This window comes from Mesocricetus auratus, unplaced genomic scaffold (assembly GCF_017639785.1).
Source record: "Mesocricetus auratus isolate SY011 unplaced genomic scaffold, BCM_Maur_2.0 Super-Scaffold_100026, whole genome shotgun sequence".
Classification (NCBI taxonomy): domain Eukaryota; kingdom Metazoa; phylum Chordata; class Mammalia; order Rodentia; family Cricetidae; genus Mesocricetus; species Mesocricetus auratus.
This window is the reverse complement of record NW_024429207.1, coordinates 20,572,728-20,598,440: the sequence shown is the minus strand read 5'-3', so window position 1 is coordinate 20,598,440 and position 25,713 is coordinate 20,572,728. Positions and strand designations below refer to the sequence as shown.

The following is a 25,713-nucleotide window of genomic DNA, read 5'->3' as shown; positions in this document are numbered from 1 at the left end:
ACTAACCTTTACTCAGAAAAATATATTTTAAAATCTAACCTGACTCCGAGGAAAACTCCCAGTGACGACTCTCCGGCTGGGAGATATGTTTCCCCCTCCCAGTTGCTCCCCAGCTCTCGGCTATGAAAAATTCAGTGTGAATTCATAGCTAGACAGGGCATCACCAAATCACTCGAACTCGCTAACATTTCCTACAATCGCAAACCAGGCAGCCATAGGACAGGCTTGCCAGCCCTTGCCATCAGTGATGCGTGAAGGCAGACAATTCAATCTGGTCATGAGTTTCCTACTAATTTTTTGGGGAAGAAATTCCTTTTGGTCTGAAAATCATTGAGAATGTAGAAATTAGGCTCCCTGTCTGGGTAGTGAAGGGGTCACACTGGTGCACAGAACTGAAGTAATTCCCTTCATGCCTTGTGAAGCCAGGAAAAGACGAGCTCAAAACTGGACACTGGATTACCCTAGCATCCAGAAAACATGGACAGATTTTTCAATGATCATTCCAGGATTGCTCTTGTAAAGAGACATACAGATTAAAAATGAATCGTTAGCACAATCAGCTGGTATGGACTGGTTTATTTGACCTCCTTATGGAAGTCCTTAAATCTGTTCATCAAAAACATGACCAGGAATTGTATGTGAAAGGACTGTAAGTGTCATTCATTCCAACATGTCTTGACTACTAGGTCATATCCCTTGAGCACATTCAAATACCTTACTCTTCTTCTAAATGTTCCTTTTGCTCTTGTCAAATCTCTTATCACTAAATTTCTCAATTGGTGTGTGAATCACTCTCTTTGGTCTTTATATATTGGTAGCAATCTTTGTCATTTATTAAATGGAAACCATAGGGCTGGCATTCTTATTATAATAAGGCTTTGTAGACAACTAATTTACCTTGTCTGTTTGGCTTAGATTAAGCCATTTCGTATCTCCCAAGAATTATGGGAAAAGGCTTTGCTATCTCAACTCTTGGTGAATGGTCTTCTCTAAGTTTTAAGTCTTGTATCTCATTCTCCATGTTTTGATTTTATCCTCCTGAGACAGTCCTATATAGCTCAAGCTGTCCTCAAATTCACCAGGTAGTCAGTATTGGCTGTGAATCCTAAACTTCCTGCCTATACCTCCCTGGTGCTGGGATTATAGGCATCCACCATCACATAAACTGCACTTGTACTCAAAGTATACCTGGTTAAGAATTTGATCTGTGCTTATATCATTTCTACCCAGGGTTTTTCTCTGATATCTTCTGTGCATTTGTGGATCATACATTATCCATATAATGCAAAGAGCTCACAGTGTTCTCTAAAGGACTCTTATGTGTGTACATGGTGTATATAATGAAACCATTTTTAACTTCATTCAGGCAGCTTCTGATTTGTAATGCTTCTTGAAACCTAACAATATTATCTGGAGACTTTCTCATTATACTTCTTAAGCAGAGGAGAACTAGTAGGAATTAAATATGCTAGAATCATATTAAATAACATTCATATTTTCCTGCACCTTAGTTTATAGATAATCCCTACTACCCTTCAGTGGGAGGCAGAGATTGACAAGATTCCTAATACCATTGAGGTGACCTTTCTCTTAGCCAATATAGATGAGATTTAACAGCAGCACAACTCAAATACTATAGCAATATTTGTCATACACTCGTCAAAGTACCATTGGGCATATAAATTACATGGACAGAAAACTTTCTGGTTGCTGGAAAGCCCTGGGGAATCAGAAAAATGACTGACCTTAGGATTACAAGAAATTATAGCATCAGGATTCTTCAGCAAAAAAGTCATTAAGTTTAAGTAAATGAACAAGGTGATACACACCTATGATCGCAGCATGTAGGAGGTGGAGATGATGGGAGAACAGTCTGGGCTACGTGATTATTAATACCTGTCCTCCTTTGCCTCTCTGAACCTCCTCTACCACACAGTGTTGTGGGACAGTTACTTTTGCCCCATTTTGACAAAATAACTGACAGAAACAAAGGAATGTAGGTTTATTTTGCTCACCATTCCAGAGGGTTCAGTCCATGTTTACTTAACTTGAGGCCGAGGAAAGCAGTTGATTTCTTGACCTCCAAGAAAGCAGAGTGAAGGGGAATTCTGGTCCTCTGATGGCCTGTCCCTCTCATTCCATGTGGGCCTCAGCCCTTGAAATGGTGCTGCCTATGTCAGGGTGGGTCTTCTGGTCACATGCCCTCCCAGACATGCCAGAGGTGTGCCTCGCTGCTCCGTGTGCTTCCAAATCCAGTGAAGTAGATAAAGCAACCCAAGCTGGCTGATGTTCGTTGAGAGAAAAAGACACATGGAGCCCAGATAGAGATGTTTGCTGCTGTAGCAAAACCTGGAGATTCTGTATGTGTTAGAAGTAAACTTTTTTTGCCTGCAGTTGTTTGAACATTAAAACAACAGGTGGCGTGGAACACAGGAGGGGGGAAGGAAGGGTGACATGGGACATAGGAGGGAAGGAAAGGAAAGGTGACATGGGATGCAGAAGGGAAGGGAAGGGAAGGGAAAGTGGCATGAAACACAAAACAGAAGGGACAGGAAAACAGATGGGGACAGATCTCACCTTGCATAACTCTGGGAAGAAAACTTGTGCTATTTAGAAAAACTTGGGTCCAAATTCCAGAGATTAGCTTGTGAACTCATTACTTTGCTTTAAAATCAGCTTCACTGAAGTGTTACTGGTGAGTAGTTTGCTGCTTTCATTGAATATGCACAGCTCTGTGTGTGTCTGAGATCACTGCTATAACAAAATAGTGACTATTTCTAACCTCCCGGGGTTATTCTTGACCCCCATCTATTGTTATCGGTGCCTTTGTTTTTTTAATCACAGAATGGCTTTTTTGTCATAACTTTATTATATTGACTAGGATTTTTATAGAAATGGGACCATAGTTGTCACTCCAGGCTTCTTGACCTTGGTGGTAGTTCATTTTGTTTTATATGCTAGAAGTTTGTTTCTTTTTATTGTCTAATAATATTCCACTGTTTATCTATTACCTGTTGGAACATCTGGATTACTACCAATTTTTGCTAATTGTGCATAAAGTTGCTATGGAGTGTTTCCAGGTTCCGTTATTGTGCACAAAACTAATATAAATATTTGTGTACAAGTCATTACATGAACATATGTTTATGTTTCTTTTGCATAAATACTTCGAATGGAATGTCTGGATTATATGTTTTAACTTTTTAAGAAACCAAAAGCCTTTTCTAAGTGATTATGCCATATTCCATTCCAGCAGGCTTCTCATTGACTAACATTTTGTAATTCTCATCATTTTAATTATGGTCATTCTAATGGATATACATGGCTTATATAGTTTTAATTCCCACTTTGCTGATAAATGATGTACTTCACATATTTCCAGGCTATTCACTTACCTTCATTAAAGATCTTCTATTTTTATTGGATTTTTCTCTCCTTTCTCTCCCCCCTTTCTTTCCTTCTTTGATGGTTTATGTGAGACAGGGTCTCACATAGTTCAGGTTGGTCTCAAACTCACCATAGAACTAAGGATGACCGGTCTTTGCCTCCCAAGTGTTGGAATTGTAGGCATGTGCAAACAAGTGCATCCGGGGTGTTTGCTTTCTTATATATTCTGAATGTGAACCCTTAGTTGAGTATGTACTATGGGAACACTTTTTTATACTTTGTGGGCTGTGTGTTCATGCTTAACAATGTCTTTTAAAAAAGGAAAAATATAACTTTCATAAATCCTATTTGTAATATCCTTTATGAAGCATTGTGTGTGTGTGTCCTATTTCAGAAGCCTCTCCAAGACCTCATATCAACAAAATTTCCATCCTTGCTTTCCTCTAGAAATTTTATGACTTATACTTGTATTTATGTCTATGACAATTCTGAGATTGTATTTTTATGTATTTTGAGACAATGAAGGATATTCTTTTAGAAATATGTGGCTATCAAAATAATCATTCCATGATATGGTTTGAATGTGGCATTTTTCTCTCTGAAGCTCCTGTTGACATTTAATCCCTATTGTGGTTGTAAAAAGACTGGAAACTAAAGCTTTCATGTTTAGAGATAAGGCCTTTGTAGTGTGTTTAGATTAAACAAGGTCATGAAGCTAGAGCCCAGGTTTGGCTATGGTGGTTTCAGAAGAAGAGTGGGAGACACCAATGAAGATACCACACATGGGTTTCCTGTCTTTCACCATCTTGAGACTCTACCAACCAGAAGGTTAACATAAAATGAGGCCCTTTAACCTCGAGAAGTATGAGTTTGGGTTTTTCAAACTTACTCTGTGACATTAAAACTCATCTGTGGAATCGGTCACATGCATTCTGGAGTCTCTTGACTCTCTTTGCCATGTTTGTTCATTTCTGGCCCTTGTTCAGACTGTTTCTCCCAGTAATCATACATCAGTGCTACATCATCCTGATTTCTATGGATGTCATCTTGATTGCTATAGATGGCTCAAGTCCTCCATCTTTCTTCTTCTTCAAATTTGTTTTGGCTATTCCAGATCCGTCAAATCTATAAGTGAATTTTTGAATCAGCATGTCAGTTTCAGTGACAATACCTCTGCTGAATTTTGACTAGGGTTGCTCTGAATACATACATCAATTTGGGTAGAGTTGACATTGTAACAACTGAATCACTCAATGAACTTATGAACTTGCAATGAACTATGAACTGAAGTCGCTCAATAAACCCTTGAATATGATATTTTTTAACTATCCATGTGATTCTTCCTTAGTTTCTCTCAGCAATGCTCTACAGTTTTCAGAGAGAACTGTCCTATGTCCTTTGTTAAGTGTGCTCAACGGGTGCTGTAATCTTTAGGGGCTCTACAAACAATTTTAAGTTTAAAATTTTCAATATTTAGTGCTAGCATACAAAACAAAATTGTTTGAAGTATTAAGTTTCACATTAATCTTCACAGTTGTATTGATTCCTTTAGAACTTTCTATATAGATTCTTATGCCATCTATAAGTGGAATTCAGTTTTCTTCCTTTACTGCTGATGTTATTTTCATTTCACTTGTTTTTGTCCTTTCTTCATTGTTACATGGTTAGTTTTTGTTATTATTTACAAGGGATGGTTTCATGGTCCACAGTATATGAAAATCTTTGTATGGAGTGACAGGGAGAAGAGAAAATGAGCATAGAGAATCCACAAGAGCAGCAGGTAGGGGTGTCTGACATTTTTGAATAGATGTTTGTATTTTCTTTTAAAGGAAATCTCTTAAGAGATTTAGCAGACATCTCAAACTGTTGCTCATAAAAAGATGGGGTGGTAACTAATGGAATAAAGGAAATCAAGATACAGTGAGTAGACAGGGTTAGGGGTAGTCGGAAGCAGGGTCAGCTGCAGCCTGTTGTGATGTTGCTCTTGCTTTCTGAATCATTTATGTGGAAGTGCTTTGGAGCCAGTTTTAGGGAAAGAGAAATGTGTTAGAAATATAAAGAAACTGTGTTGCTCTAGCTGGGAAATACTGTGGAAGTCAGAACTGTTAGTTGATTGTTCAAGTAGGTAGATGAATACCACTGAGTTCTAGGAAAACATTCAAAAATTCAAGCATCTTCTCTTGAGCCCAGTACAGGCTGCAGAAGCAGCCTCAACCTCCAGACTCCATTTCTGGATTCCTTTCTCTTCTTCAACAGTGTCTTTCCTATTTCCAAGACACTCTTTCCTATGCCTTCCTAATAGCAGCTCTTAAGAAAACTCTGACATTTTTCCTGTTAGAGCTCCTATAATGGTGGTCCCATTCCAAGTGCTCAGCCCTGGACACATAGACAATACAAACAACAATAAATGAATTCAGTGTGTGTGTGTATAGATATACATATGTGTGTGTAATATACATACAACAATAATAAAGAACACAAATTTTTGAGGGATGGGTGAGGGTTGGAAGGGTGGGAGTGATGTATAGTGCTTACATATGAAGTTCCTTAAAACCATCAAGAAAGAAATTGTACAACGAATAGTTAGTGAATTTGAACTTCAGTCTAAGCTTGAGGTAAAGATGTTTGTCACTATACTCTTTTGATTGTCTAATTATCACTGCCTATTTCATGGGTGATGTAGGGACTGGTTTGCCACTGACTCCGCAATACTAAATTGCATATTCCTTGTGTATGGGGGCATAGTTATCATCATGTTCACAATCCCAATGGTCAGATGGATTTAAATATCAGTGTAACCATGTTTATATTTATTTTCTGTATTCATTTACCAAATAGTGTTTTTCAGTAGTTGAGCACATAGGTCCAGTTATGTCACGGAATTTGAGGCAGAGGATATAAGAGGTGACAATTGTAATAGGATTATGTTCTGTTAAGACTATATTGAGATAGTTAATGAAAGTATGCGATTAGCTGATGGTGGGATCTGATTATTAATTTAGCAAGTACCTCCTGGCTTCTATGGAAAAGTGACTGAAGGGGCATCATTTGGGAGTTAACTGCTGATTCCTGGCTTAAAATGATGGCGAGCTGCTCTGCAGAGGATAGGATTAGGGGAAAGATAATATAATTTAGGATCCAGTTAATTTGGGGGGTAATAGAGAAAATTGCTAATTGGAAATTTGAGGAAAGGGACAATTGGCAATGTCAGGAATACACTCTTGAAAGGCAGTTGTAGGATTAGCTTGAAAAGGATTTGAGGTGAGTTTCTTCTTAGGAGAGTTAAAGGCTATACTCATCCAACTTGTTTCTCCATTATCAGTCACCACCCCTTGCTGTTCCCTTACAGCATTATTGTTTTTAAAGTAACATTCATTGTTGATTTCTCCTCTCCATCCAGCCTCTACTTGGTAAGACTCCTCTATATCTATAATCAAGACAGTGTCTTGCTGTATAACCCAGGCTTGCCTAGAGCTTGGGATGTTCCCACCTTAGATTCTGAGTGCTGGGACACAGACATAAGCCTCCACACCTGACTCAGCAAGGACTTTTACCCAACAGTATCTCTTGATTCATCTTGTTCTGGCACTTGTTCAGTGATAACTCTGTTGTGGAGACCCCATCCTTACTTGTCTAAACTCCTCCCCAGCTAGCAGTGTCCTTACTTTCCTCCTTGCCTGTAGTTAGAATGCAATGCGTCAGGCTCTCAAAATAGCAGTGACTTTCTTTAACTGTTTCTGACACCACCTCTCTCAGTCCAAACATGTTCACACCCTCTTCTCCAGTTACATGAGTAACATCTCTTTGCCCTTGTGCCTTATGTATTTTCCACCCAGGGAAGCCTTGCTGATGTTCTCTCTGCTCCATAGAGCTTCAGCCTCCTCTACTCAGTTCATATGGCAGTTGATATGAGTTTTCCAAACTTCCTTCAGAAATCAAGAAACCTCTCTGGCCCAGAGTTCCCCTGGGACATAATATGAATTGACTCACTTTCTTGTCTTCTCTGTGTCTTACCTACATATCCAAGCAATAGGCTGTTTAAAGCTGAGACAGGAGGCTACCTCCTAAGCTTGAGGAGACTAGGTTGGGATCAGCTCACAGTTCATGGTGACATTTCTTCTGGGTGTACCAATCTGAGCATTTGTCTTTTGTACCTGGGACATTCTTTTGGGATATAGCAAAGACTGTATCAGTTTCCAACTTTACTTCTTGATTCCTATCTCACACTCGTCATTGCTCTTCATTAAATTGGCAAGGCTGAGAGAGCATTCTATATCAGGCAGGCATGCTACAAGTCATTTGTCCTGCAGGAACCTGGGGGAAGCCATAGTTTCCAGTCCGACAGCTCCTCTTTTTGTTATTTCCCCTTTGCAACACAGTCGGTCCTTTCTGTAAGTCCGCATACTGCTTTACAGAAACCATACTTTCATATCAAGGTCTATTTCAAATTCTGTGTATTTCTGGAAACAAGATTCTTTTTTATTATTCTCCCTACCCCAGTGAGGAATAGCTGTCTGTCCTACATTAGTACAGTTCCCAGGGTGAATGCACATGCTCTGGAAGAGATGAAGCATCAGTGACCCTTGGCAGGACAAAAGTGGTCCATCCGAAGGCAACCTGTGCACTTACCGACTTTTTACAAAGCACCTTCTTTCACATTTAGGTGATTGTGCCCTCAATTATTAGTTGCTTTCCACACTGCCCCAAATTTTCTCTCCTAAGAAAGATGCTTTATATAGACAGCATCACCAGGACATCTTTGACTAGTATTCCTCATGTCTCTAGGGTATAGTGGGGCACATGCAAGAGACCAGGATGGGAAGAGGGAGGGGCCCAGGGCTTCTACCCCTACTGTCTTGCTGCCTTCCAGCTGTTGTAGCAAAGAGTTGACCACTTGTAGCAAAAGGCAACCCCCCAACACCACTCTAGTTCTCTAGACTCTGTCTGGCCAATCTTTCCAAGGTCAGTAATGGTAATAGACTCTATTTTGCTATTCCAGAGCACTTAGACATCCCGTGATGTTCTCTTTGCCCTGGTTCATTGAACTCCCTTTGTTAAGTTGTTCAGCGTGCTCTCCGTCTGCTACGTTAATGTTATGTGCATTCTGAGAGAGCCCAGACTTAACTTACTTCTTTAATGACAGAAGTGGATTCCTGTGGCTTGCCTTCCAATGGTACTATACAGGATGACTGACCACCACAAAAATCACTTATAACCCTAGATTACAAATGATGAAAAGGAACCAGACTCAGTACTTGTACGTGAATCCAGGGCTACTTTTGAAAATCCATGCTTCCAGACATGAACCCGGTTACTGCAGGTGTTCTGAGTTTTTTTTTATGTGTGCTTTCAGCTTGACCCTTCTCTTTGCAGGGTTCTCAATTAAGAATGGAGGATTGAGACCATGTTATCTTACTCCCTGAGTGGATGTACACTGGATAGACTATGCGTGTCTAAATCATGGTGAAATAGCTGACCTTACACCTGTAGGACGCCAACTGACCTATTTCCATGAACATTAACTAGCTTGTTACTAGAGGGTGGATCTGACAAGGCATGCCATGAGAACTCGGGCTTCAGTGGCACCACTCTCAGGGTAACTTAGAGATGCTTGCAGTCCTCCCTTCTGCTTGGCAAGGATAGTGATCATACTCAGAACTGGACAAGCTATTAGTCACCAGATTGCTTCAGAAAGAAACTTTCACCAGGGGCCTGAGTGGAATTCACTATTCTTTGGAGGTCTTTGGTGATCTGGGTTGTAATACTTTGGTCTTCATAGATCATGGTCCTGAAAGAAATTTCTAGACTATTTCTAAGTTATTTTAGCTGGTTATTTTCTCTGCCAGCCTGAAAATTCACACACTGCCCTCTGTGATCCCTCCCAATGAAAACAGTCATTTCTTTCTCTCAAAGTGCACTAGCACTGCCTCTCAGGGAAGGATGTTTTTCATCCAAATGTTTAAGTTACAGGGTCCAGAAAGGCCAGAAAATGTGAAGCTTGAATGAATGTCTCTGAAGCAGAAGTCTTGCACCAATACACACACACACACACACACACACACACACACACACACACACACACACACACCAAATGCCCTGGTTGAAGCATCACATAAATCACTCAATAGAGAGTGCCAAAATTTTCACTGCATTCCTTTCCCCATTCAGAACCCAAATAGCCTAGTGCTCTAAACCCTCACCTAGAAACCCGGGAGGGAAAATGAACTGTGAATAACTATGGGGGAAGTGTGAGGGGTAGTGGGACCTTAAGGACCACCTGCTAATCTACATTCACACAGTATTTTATATCCAGCTATGAATCAGAATTCTTGAGCTCAGTTTATGGCTTTAAAGGCCCCAAAGTTCTGTTACCATCATCACTGTTAGTTACCAGTGATGGCGCCAAGACTTGTGTGAACTTCTACGCTTCTTAAAGGGTATCAATCTACCTGGTCTCTATCATCGATGTAGGTTGCTTTCAGATGCCAGAGTTAATGGGTAGTTAATGACAGTCTTGGAAATAAGGGCTTTGGTTTCTTAAGTCACTATATGCCCAGGGGAAAGAGAAATGTCATGTTATATATGTCCAAGGAAAGCCACTTCAGAACATTTTTAAATAAATATGCTCTTTTCCAAAAATAGTTTTTAAAAACTGTTTGAAATGACCTTTATTGGTGTTTACAAGAAATGATTTTTGTAGTCGGGACAAACAACCTGCCCTTGAAGGTATAGGAAGTAAGTGGGGTTGGAGCTGAAGTTCTCCTAAAGACTGGAAAGAAAGATGAGTTTCCTTCGAAGGGTCCAGCTATAGCAGCAGCACCGTGAAATAGATCATGTGTGTATAACATCTTGTACTAAAATGTGAGGTTTGTTCAGTATTTTATGATTCAGAGTTTTATGACTGTTATGACAAAGTGTCACAAACTGGTTGGCTTTCACACAGTAGAAATTGATGGAGTACAGTTCAGGAGAGCAGAACTATAAAATCAGGATTACAACAGGGAGAGGGAAGCATCAATGGGATAGCAGAAGCAAGAGAAGCCAATCTTCATCTCTCTCCAGAAAACAAAAGCTGAGCAAATACTGCCTTGGGAGGGTTCATTTAAAAAAAAATCACAGCAACAAAACAAAGTGGGCAAACTCCCAAATGGACATAAGCAAAGAATTTCTGGGGAGATACTAAGATGTCTGGGGACAGCTAGGAACAAAGAAGGAAGAGGCTATCAGTCACGTAGAGGTGTCACCATAGTTCCCAGCAGCTTGCTTCTGGTGCAGGTAATGCCAGCATCTTTTGTCACTGATGTCGTAAAATACATCCTTGCCGCCAACTTCCATGAGAAAGATGCTGATGCATAAGCTCTAGTAAGACCCTTCCAGTGTGATGCTTGGGACCTGTCTCCCAAATCTGTGTGTGTTCTAGATGCTGCAGCTGTAACCAGTTAGCATATGCTATTACTCCAGGGCCCAGCTCCATAGTTGCTGTACATGTGCTCTCATATCATACTCTTGATTTGTAGTCACACTGTGTGGACTCGCTCTTCTAACACCAGAACTTCTGTAGACAGTTTGTGGAGTCTTGGTTAATGCGTTAATGCATGCCATTTTGCAACTCTTAGTTTTGAAACTGCCCCATAAGTGCCTGTGCCTTTGACTTCTGAGATGCCAGTCAGCCCACAAAACTGCTGAAGCAGCTTGTCTAGCTGGACTCAGTGCTGGGTTCTGAGATTTCACTATGTATGTTAGTACCACATACATTCCATCCCCATGCTGCTATGGGCTAGACTAAATCCGAAGCAAGGATCTTTGGGCTTTTTTCTGAACATACCTGCACTCCACACTCTGTCTCTGTCCTCATGGTGAGTTAGCTACTGCTCTAATCCCTGGAGTTTGTTTGCATTTGTGTGTGCCTTCCCCTCCATCCTCCTACACCCTAGGTGTTCCACTCCTGTACCATGCAGTCTTCCTGCCAGCCTGGTCCCTGAGCCGTATCAGTCCCAAATGAATACGTAGGATGCTATATTAATTATGAAGCTGTTGGCCATTTGCTATGGTTTCTTAATGGCTTGCCCTGACTTAATTATTAACCCATAATTACTAATATATATTTTTATAAGGTCTTATCTTACTGAGAATGCCAGATTTGCACCCTTTCCTTCTGGGATCATTTCCCAGAATCCTCCTCGACCCTTTGTCCCACCTATCTTGCTTCCCTATTGGTCAACAGTTCTTTATTTATCAACCAGACAAACATATACACAGAAGGACTTCCCCTATCACACTCCCATCTCCAGCACATTGCAACTCAAGCATCAGCACTGCTGCCATCACAGCCCCCTGAAGCCATGGTCACTCACATGTGCTGATGACCTGGATCCTAGATCTACAACTGCACCATGAGTGTCACATGTCAGAAACCACTGCCTCCACAAAGACAAGCATGTGCCTCTCATCAAGAGTGTCTTTGGGTTTCTATTGCTTCGATGAAACACCATGACCCAAAGGAAGTTGGGGTGGAAGGGGTTTGGCATATGCTTTGCTATTATAGTCCATCACTAAAGGAAGCTAGGACAGGAACCTAGAGGCAGGAACTGATGCAGAGGTCAGTGAGGAGTGTTGCTTACTAGCTTGCTCCCCATGGCTTGCTCAGCCTGCTTTCTTACAGAACCCAGAACTACCAGCACTGGAATGGCCCCACCCACAATGTGCAGGCATTTTCTCAGTTAAGCTTTCCTCCTATGAGATAACTATAGTTTGTGTCAAGTTGACATAAATCTAACCAGCACAAAACCCTGGGATCCATGGGTTCCACATTGGAAGAAAAATAAACCAGAAGGATCCCAGAATCCTTTAACACTGAAGATTCCAGATACCCTAGTTATCACTGCATCCCCCTCACCCTTGGCTGCCGAGGGTCACAGAGCCCTTTGTCATTTCATTCCCCAGCTGACGGACAAGCCTGAAATTTATGGACTTGCCCCCTGACTAGGGCAAGAACTGCTACAATCCATGTGTCTGGTGCTCTAACATGAGCCAAGGTCTTTTCCACAGCAGATCAAAGAGTCTAGAAGCAAGGATGGCTACATTAAACTCACAGATAGCAACACAGAATGAGAAACATCGAACGAAGGAAAAGGGACACACCAAAGGGCATAATGGAATGCTCTAATTATCCAGTAAACCATCTTTCCTCTATAAGATACAGTGAACAAAATAAAAAGTAGAAACAGAATTAACAGCAGAACTGATGAAGCAGACAAAACACCTGTGAATGCTGATCTTTATATGAAATTATTCAGTCATAAGAAGGAGTGGAAACCCTAATGGCTTCACAGGACACTTGAAAAGTACTGTTCACATTACAGAATCCAAAACAATGGAGAGGAAAGACTAAAGTCTTACATGAGGAAATAGTGAATCTGGATGAAATGGTGTCCACCTACTTGACCAGGCTGAGGCAGTAAGATGACTTCAACCCAGGAATCTGTGATCGGCCTGGGCAACACAAGGAGATTTCAACACACACACACATACACACACACACCCCATGTAAAAGTATGTGAAAAGGTATGTTGAAAGAGATGGAATTGTAATATCAGAAAAATAAGATACATCAGATAGCAGTGATTTCTCGGGAGAATGTTGCAGTTCGGGAAAAGAATGAGATGACGTATATGAAGTTAAAAAAAAATTAGCCAGAAGACTTTGTTATCAAACCCGTGCTTCACAAACAGAGAAAGAAACTCTCCCAGACAAAAACAGAAAGATGGCATCATTACTGGATTTGTCTTAAAAGAAAATTTAAATTTTTTGTAGTTTCCATGTTCATGTGTGTGTGCCCATGGAGGTCAGAGGTCAGAGTCAAGGTTGGGTGTGTACCTTGGCCAATCTCAGCTTCATTTTTGAGAAAGGCCTACCATTTAGATACACTTTGACTAGACTGCTGCTAAGCAAGGCCCAGGGATTGCCATATCTCTGCCTTCCCAGTGCTGAGAATATAGGATTGTGCCCCCAAACCTGGCTGGGTATTTGTCTTTTGTTTTTTAACATGTGCTCTGGAGGATCAACTTCAGGTACTTACAAGGCAACATGTTGCTTACTGAGCTACCTCCCCAACTTCTATATGTGGTGTGTGTATGTGTGTGCATGCGCACGTGCACGTGGTTCAAATGGTCACCAGGGATGGTAAGGCTGGCTGACCAGATAGTTCTTGGGGCCTCTTATCTCCATCCACCGTGCTGGGATTAGAGGCACCGGCAGCTCTGTCTACCTTTTTATGTGGGAGCTAGATATTTGAACGAGGATCCTTTTGCTTGCCAAGCAGATGTTCTAACCCACTGAGACATTTCCCTAGACTCGTCAAGGGAGTTTTTAAAGATGTATGAAACAATCTTCCTGCTCTCTCATGTTCTCCTCTCCCCTTCTCTTTCTCCTAATTCCCTCTCCCCTCCCCCATGCTCCCAATTAGTTCAGGAGACCTTGTCCCTTTCCCCTTCTCTGAGGGACCATGTATGTTTCTCTAAGGGTCCTCTTTGTTTTCTAGCTTCTCTGGTGGTGTGGATTGTAGGCTGATACTCCTTTGCTCTATGTCTAAAAACCATATATGAGTGAGTACATATGATTTTTGTTCTTTTGTGGCTGGGTTACCTCACTCAGGATGGTTTCTTCCAGTGCCATCCATTTGCCTGCGAATTTCAAGACTCCATTGTTTTTTCTGTTGCGTAGTACTACATTGTGTAAATGTACCACATTTTCTCCATCCTTTCTTCAGTTGAGAGGCATCTAGGATGCTATGAACATGGTTGAACAGATTTCCTTGTTGTATGAGTGTGCATTTTTTAGATATATGCCTAAGAGTGGAATTGCTTGCTCTTGTGGTAGACTGATTCCAATTTTCCTGAGGAACTGATTTCCAAAGTGGCTGTACAAGTTGGCACTACCACCAGCAGTAGAGGAGTGGTCCCCTTTCTCCACATCCTCTCCAGCATAAACTGTCATTGGTGTTTTTGATCAAGTCAGGGGAAGAATAGAGGAGAGCAAGAAAAGAGATACCATAATAGAGGGAGCCATTATAGGTTTAAAGAGAAATCTGGCAGTAGGGAAATGTCCAGAGATCTACAAGGTTGACCTCAACTAACAATCTAAGCAGTAGTGGAGAGGCTACCTTAAATGCCCTTCTCCGATAATGAGATTGATGATTATCTTAAATGTCATCCTAGAGCCTTCATCCAGTAGCTGATGGAAGCAGAAACAGACATCCACAGCTAAACACTGAGCTGAACTCTGGAATCCAGTTGCAGAGAAGGAGGGATGATGAGCAAAGGGATCAAGACCAGGCTGGAGAAACCCACAGAAACAGCTGAACAAGGGGTTGCTCATGGACCCCAGACTGATAGATGAGAAACCAGCATATGAACAAGGATGTCATTTTGGAGGTCTGGTTATTCTATGGGGCCTCTGGTAGTAGATCAGTGCTTGTCCCTAGTACATAAATGGACTTTGGGAGCCCAATGTAGCAGTATAAATTACAGTACATGGGACTGGGATGAAGTAAGTTAATTTTATTGAAGAGAAAATCACTTACATGGGAAACCAATATACATACTCCCTCAAGGTCTAAAGCCAGTGAACAACAAGAGCAAATAGCAAGAACTATAGCCCAGAACATGTAGAAGGATACTCTCTCAGCCTAGACACATGGGGGAGGACCTAGGCCCTGCTCCAAATGATATGACGGACTTTGCAGATCCCCCATGGAAGGCCTCATCCTCCCCAGGGAGCAGAAAGGGGATGGGGTAGGAGGCTGGTGTGAGGAGGGGAGGGAGAGGGAACAGGGAAGAAGCTTGTTTCTAATTTAGAGAAAAATATGAAGCAACACAGTCTAATAACTTCTCTAATGAGCTTTCTCAACATTTAAAGAAGAGTAAACATAAATACTTCATGTTCATCCATGCCTGTATGCATGCAAGGGGACCAGAGTTAATTTTGAATGTCTTCCTTAATTGCTGTCTACCTTGTTTTTTATAAGATAGGGTTTCTCACTGAAGCAGGAGCTCACAGATTTGGCTACTCTAGCTGACTAGGGAGCACCAGCTATCCCCCTGCCTCTGTCTCCCTAGGACTTGGATTTCAGACACCTGGCTTCTCACCTGGGTGTTGGGGTAGAACCTGGGTCCTTGTGCGTTTGCAGCACAAGCTCTTGCACCTCAGCTGTCTCCCTAACTCCAATATTGATATTTGCCAAGTTCTTCCAAATAGTTAAAGAAGGGGAAATTTTTGCAAACTCGTGTCATGAGGTCAGCACCAACCTCATTCCTTAGTCAGGATAAACTGCAGGGAAAGAAAATTACAGGACAATATCCTGATGTACATAAATATAGAAATTCTCAACAAAAACCCCACAAATGGAATTTAACAGTAAATTAAAAGGACAATCACCATAATCAACTAGGTTTATTTCCTAGTATGTTGGGTAGAGACTATACAAATCAATAAATATGATGGGTCACATTAATAAAATGAGGGACAAAAGTATATGATCAATCTTTGTAATGGTAAAGTATACTTCTACACAGCTACAAACCCATCTCCCATTTACTTTATAACTTTTGAGGGGTTTCTATGTTGAGCCAAGGTCTCATGCTATAGTCTATAATGGCCTGGAGCTCACCTCGTATTCCTCATACTTGTGATCCTCCTGCCTTTTACCTCTCATGTGCTGATACTAAAGGCTTGAACCACTATGCTTGGTGGTGTTTTAATTTTTTTAAATTTTGTGATGGTTGCCAAGTCCCAGCTAATTTTAGTGTATACTTATTATGGGGGTAGTCATAATTCAATATGTAACAATTTCCTTATTTAAATATAAGGGTTAGAATTAAATCCAGAAAACTGCAATTATCTCCTCTTCTCCCTTCACCTGTTTCTCCTGCTCACTCTCCTCTTTTATCCTCCTCACCTCTACTGTTTGGTTACCTGTGGACTCTTTGTGAGGAGCAAGTCACAAGCCACTGTGTGCTGCAGTGAGCAGTGCCCTCTTCTACCATTGAGAGAATTGTGAGTCCACAGCTGGAGCACATTTCATGGCCTAGGTGTCAGATATACATAACATTGTATGTTCTGTTGGGTTCTTCAAGGAGGAAAAATGACCTATTTTGTTCTAGCAACAGGAAGCACTTATCTGTTGAAAATTACTAAGCAACAGAGGCACAAAAATAAGCTAGAAATGAAAAAGTTTTGGCAGGGTATGTGTGTGTGTTATTCAGTGGATTTCAATGTTCAACTTCCTGGCAAAATTATTCCCGTAAAAGATAAACCTGCACTTGTTTTTTAAGCTGGAGATAACTTAACATCATTTACTGGAGCCTACCTGGTCTGTCCCTGTGTTCATTAGCAAACTTATTCTGTTCTTTCAAGAAGAAAATGTCCTAGTTCAGAATTTAGGAACCTTTCTGTGAAGGGCATGATTGTGCCTCAACATTTCTGGTGCTGCAGCCTTAGCATCTCTGTTGGGATGGTAAAACCACACTGGAGAGCAGCACAGGGGCAGGTATGTTGCTACTCATTGTTGGTCTGCAGTGATGCTATGTGTACGAACACATTGCCCAGAGGTGGTCCATGTGACTTGTTTGATGAACTCATTTTAGATCAATGGTTTTCAACCTGTGCATCCTGACCTCTTTGGGGGTAGGTGACCTAATGGCATAGGTGTAGGAAAGTTGGCTCTGCCCCTCGTCTCAGGGGGTTAGACCTAGTGGCCCAGACTAACCAGCTAAGCTACCAGCCAGACACATATCCAGAGCCTTGGGTTGGTCCACCCTAACGTCTATCCCACCTATGACTTGCTGGAGGGTAAGAAAAGGGACTGGTCCTGTTGAACGATACCCGTAGCATCTCCATGACTCAGGGCAGCCACTGGATATCTAAGGGGAGTTTCAGTGAGTGTCCAGTGATGAAGATATACCAGAAACCAGAGGCCTTGAACCAGATCAATGACTCATTGCAATGAACATTGGCAAGGAAGGCTGATTGGACAAAAGAACATGCTGCATTACATACCATGGCCCCCAATGCCACCAAGTGTTGGAGAGGCAAAGAGGCTTTATTTTGTTTTAATATTTTTAAAATTTTTCTTTTGGGGAGATGCTGCAAGGCTGAAGGGTGGATATGGAGGAACTGGGAAATGTGAGGATTGGGGTGTATGATGTGAAATTCCCAAAGAACATAAAAACTGTATTAAAGGGTCATAGCACTTGGCAGACTGAGAACCATGGGTCTAGATATTGGGAGAATACACTTTGTGCATTTGTAGTAAATACTTCCCCACTGCAGAACCCAATCCCCATTGATTTGGTCCATGTACACTACACTGGAAATGTGTCCTCACTTTCAATGTATTGAAGGATTTAACTCTGCACACTTAAGCATGGAGGCCAGATCTGAGATTGAGGTCATATACAAGAACATTGTTCCCTCATAAAGCATAGTGACAACTCCTGGGTCCTCCTCATAATAGTATCATGACCCTGTGACAAATTAGTTTTCAGGATTTCTTTTTCTCCTACCCTAAGTGGAACCTCAAAGTTAAGTAAGACAACTGGGCTTCATAAAGAGGGGGGAGTAAGCTGTAGAAGTTTTAACTGGTGTGTTAATGCCAAGTGTGCGTCCACCCCATTCATTGGCAGTTTTTCCACCAGATGGTCTAGAACTCCTTGCCATGGCTTAATGATTTGAATTTGGCTGCTAAAAGCACTCACAAACTTGACATGAGGGATGTCAGTCATAAAGCCACACAGAGCACTGACAATGATGAGCAAGGAGGGAGCTCTGTACACAAGCTGAGGGCACTCACCGCCTCATAGGACCTTACCATCATTTATATAATGTCTCTTAAAATATTTAGTGCCATTATATATTTATTGCCAAACTACTTGTTATCTAAACCTTCCTTGAACTTGTTTACATTTTGGCTTTTATAACTAGTTCGGGTAATCCATCCCATATGTGTACTTCCCTTCTAGACTAGAAGGGCCTTCTTGTTAATTTGGAGCCTATATTTTATCAAAACTGTTGCTGACATAACTGAGTGATTACAAGGATTGATTGTCCCATAAAACTTATAGGGAGAAAGCACTTTGAGAATGTTCTCTGCAAAATAGATATTTGGATAGCTTTTACCAATGCAATATTATCAGACAACTCATTTCTACTATTTTAGCCTCCAAACCTTTCTGGAGCAGAAACAAAGCAAACAACTCTGTATTTATTGTGTATTAGGTAACACACCTAACAGATTCACTAGCCCATATGTCATCCTTCCTGTAGACATTACCACATCACATACTCTGTTACCAATTTGCCTTCATCTACTAGAATATCAGCATCAAAGATTGATATACATAGTAGTCATATGATAAACATTGTCACATAAATGAAGCTGTGGAGACATAAGAGCATGACACATAGCCCGGGCCTGAGACTGCCTCCCACTCCCCATCTAGTGTCATACCTGATGGTCCTCCATGGAGGTGTTCTTCTCTGTGCATGGATTTTTGACTGTTTGAAATGCAAAGCTTTGGAATACAGCTTACACATGTGAGTTTATGGAGGGCCTCTTGACACGGTGAGGAAAACAAGACATGTATAATTCCCAGTTGCAGATGAGCAAACAGACTCAGAGAAGCAAATGATGTGCTTGTGGTCATATTGGTAGAAAGCTATTATAGATCCCCTACTGTACTAGCCATTTTAAACTCTTGACCACAACTTAGAAAAAGGACATCGTGACTCCAAACACCAGTGTACATCCACACAACTAAAGGCTCCATAAAAGAATGCCAGTACTAATGTAATATAATTAACTCATTAAAATCAATAATTTTAATAGACATGGATTCTAAAGTATGTGTGCATATATATGTACATAAATACTATATATGCACACACACACATTTCTATACAATTCCCTTAATCTTTTCTCCTCCTTTCATAAATTGAAGAAAAGACACCTTATCCTCTTTAGGGAGACTTTGAGGTCACCCAGTTAGGGGTGCAAAGTAGTTCCTCCCCGCTGGAGTTAGAGCATAAAAAAGTCAGAAGAGGCAAAGTTTAAAGGTTTTTGCAAAGCCAGAAGGGGAAAGGAATCCAGGCCTGGATGGCTGGACGATCTGGGCAGGAAGCAGTTAAGGGACTATGAGATGTGCCGAGCTGCCAAGACCACCTCCATGCTCCTGCAAGATTAGACAGGGAACAGATGTGAAGCGAGCCAGAGGCCTTCAGAGGAAGATAGCGATGACATGCGTTGACCTTGTCAAGGGCCTGACAAAGGGACCATGAGCTTTTTGAAGTCATAGCAGTTGGGCCATTTTTTATGGCCTCTCCAAGGTTATATAGACTCTTTTTTTTCTCCAACAGAAAATGTTTAATTACAGCCAGTTGTTTACAAGGAAGAGAAGTGAGCCCAGTGGGGGCTATCAGGGTGACTGCACAGAAAATAAACAAAAGATCCTGCAAAACAGCTGAGCTTTCCTTGAGTTCCCTGTGGCTTATAGAGTCCCATTATCCTGGAGATGACTTTTGTCTATTTTGCTGAGAGTGGAGATATATCAAGGTAAAGATGTCCCAGGCTGATCCTCCCATGGTGTCTGGAGCTTGGTCATGGTCTCATTTGGAACTGTCCCTTCCAGTGAGGCAAGCAGGGATATGGCTTAACTCTGCTTACAGGAGGTTGAGCATTGGGTCCCACATGCCCATGGACATTACCACAGGGGCTCCTGGATGTGGGCTAACTGCTGGTGGATCTTCAAACCAAGGCTTTGAGGAAGGCCTCTTGCTGAATCTCCTATAAGATGGCCTCTATTTAGAGGAGGGCCAGCTAGAGTAGAATGTGAGCCAGAGAGAAAGATGGGGAACTCAACACACCTCTGATGGAGTCCTGTCAACCCAAGGTCTAGTAGGAAGTCTAGATTGGGCATCTACTAGACTCTCCTAATAGAAGAAATTACCCTAGGTATCTATATAATGTCTAGTTCCCTGGGGAAGGAACAAGGAACTTTAGTAAGGTAGCTAAGGTAAGATGCTTGTTCAAGGGGTCTGGGCTTCCATGCCACTCTGGAAGGAGTCCCTGGGCTCCAGGTTTGACAAAAGGAGTGGGACACTTTATGCACATAAGGCCTTGCTAGCCTAAAGAAAGAATGGCCCAAGTATCAGGGCTCACCATAAACTAATAGGGCAAATTCAATAGCTGGTTTGGTCTCCTATTTCAAAGGTGTGTGTCAGAAAGCATTAGGAATGCTGTGCATGAGCTGTGTCTGTAGGGATGTCCTCCAGTGAGGGCAGAGGCCCGTGTTCTGCCTGGACTGTGAAGATCATTAGGATGAAACCATCCATTCCAAAGTAGAGAAATGCTACCTGAGATCTTTGGAGTTAAACAGTGAAACGGAAAGATAACAGAATCAGTCCCCAGGAAGATTTGAGAACATTTTAGTGTTTCTCACACCACTTCGCTCAGTTTCCACTTACTGGTAAGGCCAAATTCTTGTAGTTTAAGGCATGGAAATATTGGGGTGGGGGTGGGTCAAAGACACAATTTGAGTCATTGCTGGGAAAAGTAAGCTAGGGTAAAGGTGCTGTGGGTATTGGCATGGCAGATGAGCCTATGTTTACTGGGAGGGCTGTTAGGAGGCTGAGAAGAAAGTAAGGATCTAAGAGAATCCACAGAGATAAGAAAAGCCCATCAGAGCCATAAATGACTGTTTTACTCTAGGTCTAAGTTTTACCCTGCCCTTATCTTGGAATACTAGAGCATCCTGCTGTTCTCTAGGGGGGGCAGGAACAGGACCCTTTCCCTTTCCTGCCCTGCATCTGTGCAGGGGAACCCATTAGAATGGTGAGCAAGCTTCACTTTAATCCCATCTGTGTAGGGACTACATATGACTGATGTTTGTATCCCTCACCCAGCATGGAATCTCCTTGAAGTTACTCTGTGATGCATTGGTTCTTACAGTGACAAGGTAAGCACATTTTTGACAGTAGTGTGTGGCCTGGGGCTTTACTCATATTGCCCCCTTTTTTTCTGCCCCATGTTCTGTGCATGGTGAACTTCTATTTCTCCACAAGACTCAGCTCAAATGCTGTGTTGATCATTCTTTAGTTGTTGTCATGTGATCTCTACCAGAAGTGCATGTAGGTGTCATGTCCATAATCTGACCTGGCTAGAGGCCATGTGTACCTTCCTTTCAGTATACAGCTTGTTGTTTAGTGCCCAGTGTGCATACTTGGTTATCTGGTGAAAAGAAATCTGCTTCTGAGGGAATACTCCCAGTCAGCATGTGGCCACACTCAGCAGCAGAAAGAACATGTGAGCCTGGTCTAGCCTGGTTTTGCCTTCCACAAACGTCAACCATGCCTGTGTAATAAGTGAAATATTGTAATGTCCCAACAATTCCACCTGAGCTCAGTATCTGAAGACATTGACATGACATATGACAAGCTGACACACATCACTGGATCCTAGTGAGTAATGACAGGTTTTCAAAGAAATGCTGGTGAACCGAATCCATGCAATCTGAGTCTGTACGGTGGCTGCCAGAGCAGCTGTGCAAGAGGAGGCATATGTGTAGCTTTGCCTTTCCGGCTGTGCCAGATGGACAAGATGGACATTGTGACTTGACATCTGAACTCTCACCCCTAGCTATATACAGACTCTTCTGGTGGAAATTCTCAGAAGCAGCTACTTATTCCTAAGAGCTGAGGCACTCTGTGGGGGTGATTTCAGCCAAACAGACATGTTGAAGGTAGAGTCAGCATGAAGGCTGCAGACAGACACTGTACTGCCTTTGCGGCTCCTCCTGAGGGTTTGGTGACTCTATCCAAGGAACAAGAAGATTAGTTCCCCATTGGTGAAGGCTAGCCTCTTAAAGAAAGATACAGGAGGGGTGCGCCTGGAGGGGCTATGGAGGAAGGTGACACCTGCCTCAGCCAGATCAGCACATTCAACCCTGGAGAACAATGGGGCGACAGATGCCACAGGCATACTGCCCTCATATCCAGTGATGACTCCTTTTTATCCTTCACTGGAGGGTGAATTGTCAGTCATTATTTTCCATAAGTCAGGAAGCCTTCCTTTTTTTTCCTGTTAGATATTTTTTAATTTAAATTAGAACAATCAATCCCAGTTCCCTCTCCCTCTCATCCTCCAATACCTCCCACCCACTCCCTATTCACTCCCCAGGGAGAGTGAAGCCTTCTATGGGGGGATCATAAAAGTATGTGGCCTAGGCCCTCCCCTGAGTATTTAGGCTGAGAGAGTATCCCTCCTTTGAGGAATGGGCTCCCAAAATCCATTCATGCACTAGGAATCAATACTAGGTCCACTGTAAGAGGCACCACAGACTGCCCAAGCCTCCTAACTGTCACCCAAGTTCAGGAGGTCTGGGTCTGTTCTAGGCTGGCTCCTCAGCTGTCTGTCTGGGGTCCACGAGCTCCCACTTGCTTAGGTCAACTGTTTCCGTGGGTTTCCCCAGCATGGTCTTGACTTCTTTCCTCATCACTCCTCCTTCTCTCAAACTGGATTCCAGGAGTTCAGTTCAGTCTTTAGCTATGGGTGTCTGCTTCTGCTTGCATCAGCTACTGGATGAAAGCTCTAGGATATCATTTAAGGTAGTCATCAATCTCATTATCAGGAAGGGCATTTAAGGTAGCCTCTCTATTATTGCTTAAATTCTTAGTTGGGGTCATCCTTGTGGATTTCTGGACATTTTTCTAGTGCCAGATTTCTCTTTAAACCTATAATGGCTCCCTCTATTATGATATCTCTTTTCTTGCTCTCCTCTATTCCTCTCCTGATTCAATCTTCCTGATCCCTCATGGTTTCCTCTCCCTTCCTCACTCCCCCATGTTTCCAATTTGTTCAGGAGCCCTTGTCATCTTCCCCTTCTTTAGGGGACTATGTATATATCTCTCTTAGGGCCTTCCTTGTTTCTTAGTTTCTCTGGAGGTATGGGTTATATGCTGGTAATCCTTTGCTCTATGTCTAATTTCCATATATGAATCAGTACATACCATGTTTGTCTTTCTGTTACTGAGTTACCTCACTCAGGATGGTTTCTTCTAGTTAAATCCTGTGAATTTCAATATTCCATTGTTTTATTTTTTTCCATCGAGTAGTAAGTACTCCATTGTGTAAATGTACCACATTTTCTTTATTTATCCTTCAGGTGAGGGGCATCTAGATTGCTTCCAGGTTCTGCTTATAACAAATGCTGCTGCCATGAATATTGTATAGGGTTGTTTTGGCTATCTTGAGTTTTCTGTTTTTCCATATAAGGTTGAGTGTTGTTATTTCAAGGTCTGTGAAGAATTGTTTTGGGGATTGCATTGAATCTGTAGATTGCTTTTGGTTAAGATCACCACTTTTACTATATTGATCCTACCTATCCAGGAGCATGGAAGATCTTTCCATTTTTTGTGTCTTCTTTAATTTTATTCTTTAAAGACTCAAAGTTCTTATGATACAGGTATTTCACTTGTTTGGCTAGCGTTACACCGAGATATTTTATGTTGTTTGTGGCTGTTGTAAAGGGTGATGTTTCTCTGATTTATTTCTCTGCCCATTTATCGTCTGTATATAGTAGAGCTACTGATTTTTTTGAGTCAATCTTGTATCCTGCCACTTTGTTGAACGTTTTTATCAGCTGCAGGAGTTCCCTGGTAGAATTTTTCAGGTCACTCATGTAAATTATTATATCATCTGCAAATAGTGAAAGTTTGACCTCTTCTTTCCAATTTGTGTCCAGGAAGTCTTTTTCTTTCATATTATCCTTTTACCTCTCTGTTCTCTTTCTTTGTCTCACTCTCTCATGTTTTCAAATGTGCAGAGCTTAGGGAGGGCATTATAGTACCCCTCTCCCTGTTTCTGTCACCCAGCTTCAGTAATTATCAGCACTTTGTTCTCTTCTCTGAGGCCTTTGGACTGTGGAATACATGATTTCTGAGGTTTGTTCCAGTTCTACTAAGATAGGGACTTTTTTCTCCTCAATTGTTCCTGGTCAACAATTGTTTTTCCATTACAAAAAACATATGGGAAGGCACAAGTTTCCTCAAGCTGTATGAGCAAATCTAAAACGTAAGGGGATGCCAAGTAGTGGTGGAGCATACCTTTAGTCCCAGCACTAGGAAGGCACAGGCAAGCTGATCTCTGTGAGTTTTAGGCCAACCTGGTCTACAAGAGCTAGCTCCAGGACTGCTAGGGCTACACAGGGAAACCCTGTCTCTAAAACAAACAAACAAACAAAGGCAAGATTTGGTAATTTAGTCCCAAGAACACATAAATCATATGCTGTATGAGGCAAATATTGGATTGCTAAATGTAGTATCGAGGCTAGCTCAGAGCAGATGCTTTGAGTAGGACTGCTGCAGCCACATTACTTTTAAATAGAATTTTGGCAGTACCACCAAGAGCAAGTGATACTCACATGTAGCTTCTGGGAGCTGGGTATCTCCAGCACTCTAATTTCAAGAGACAATTTTTCTTTCCCAATTGTGTATCTCTCTAATTGCCTGCTGCATAAAATAACTATTTCATCTTATCAAGTTTTTCCTTTTCCCTATTAAAATTAAAATTTTCACCCAGAATCGATTATTGGACATTTTTTAGCTTTTTTCTAACTAAAATCTCTAGTGCATTAATACTATTTGAAGTAACAACTTGTATCTGGCTTTTGATCACTCTAGCCAGGCGTATAGTGAAGAGTCTTCCTGAGCAACCAGGCATGCTTTATCCTCTTGACAGCATATGGCTTTTGTTAGTGATGTCAGTGTTCCTTAGAGGAGTGAGATACAAGAAAGATGGGTAGGGAGAATATGCCACTTATGGGTTTTATCCATCTGTAACTTCTAACTAGTCCCTGGGAACATGTTATGTTAAGATATATCACTGTGCTCTTACCTGTAAATCATGGGAGCTATCACTTATTAGCTCCTTCTCTGGTGGAGAATCTATGTTAGGAAGAAAACTTTTCTTAATGACACTGAAATGTAGTCATTTCTTATCAAATGAAAACCAAGGCCAGTGTAAAAGAGCAGGATACAGACTTCTAGTGTCTGTGTATGGTAGGTCTGATTATGTTCCATGTCGCAAGATGAACTGACTAATATGCAAGGGAAGAGAAAACCTTTCATTAACTGATTGATTATTATCTCAAAAGTAATACATTATAATGTGTTAATGAGCAAATTGGCATGCACTTACGTTCTAGTAGTATGTGTTATGCATTGTCCTAATAGATTTTTGGGAAGTCATGAAGTTTCTTAGAACTCCTGGTTTTATAG

The 25,713-nt window shown here is 41.6% G+C and overlaps 1 long non-coding RNA gene across 1 annotated transcript in view; it reads right to left on the bottom strand.

Moving 5' to 3' along the window:
• Positions 1–2,021: 2,021 nt before the first annotated feature.
• Positions 2,022–25,713, bottom strand: part of LOC110340319 — a 223,256-nt gene continuing 199,564 nt past the window's right edge. The window contains exon 4 of the long non-coding RNA XR_002382106.2: positions 2,022–4,512. This is a non-coding gene — a long non-coding RNA (uncharacterized LOC110340319). The remainder of the gene's footprint in view (positions 4,513–25,713) is intronic.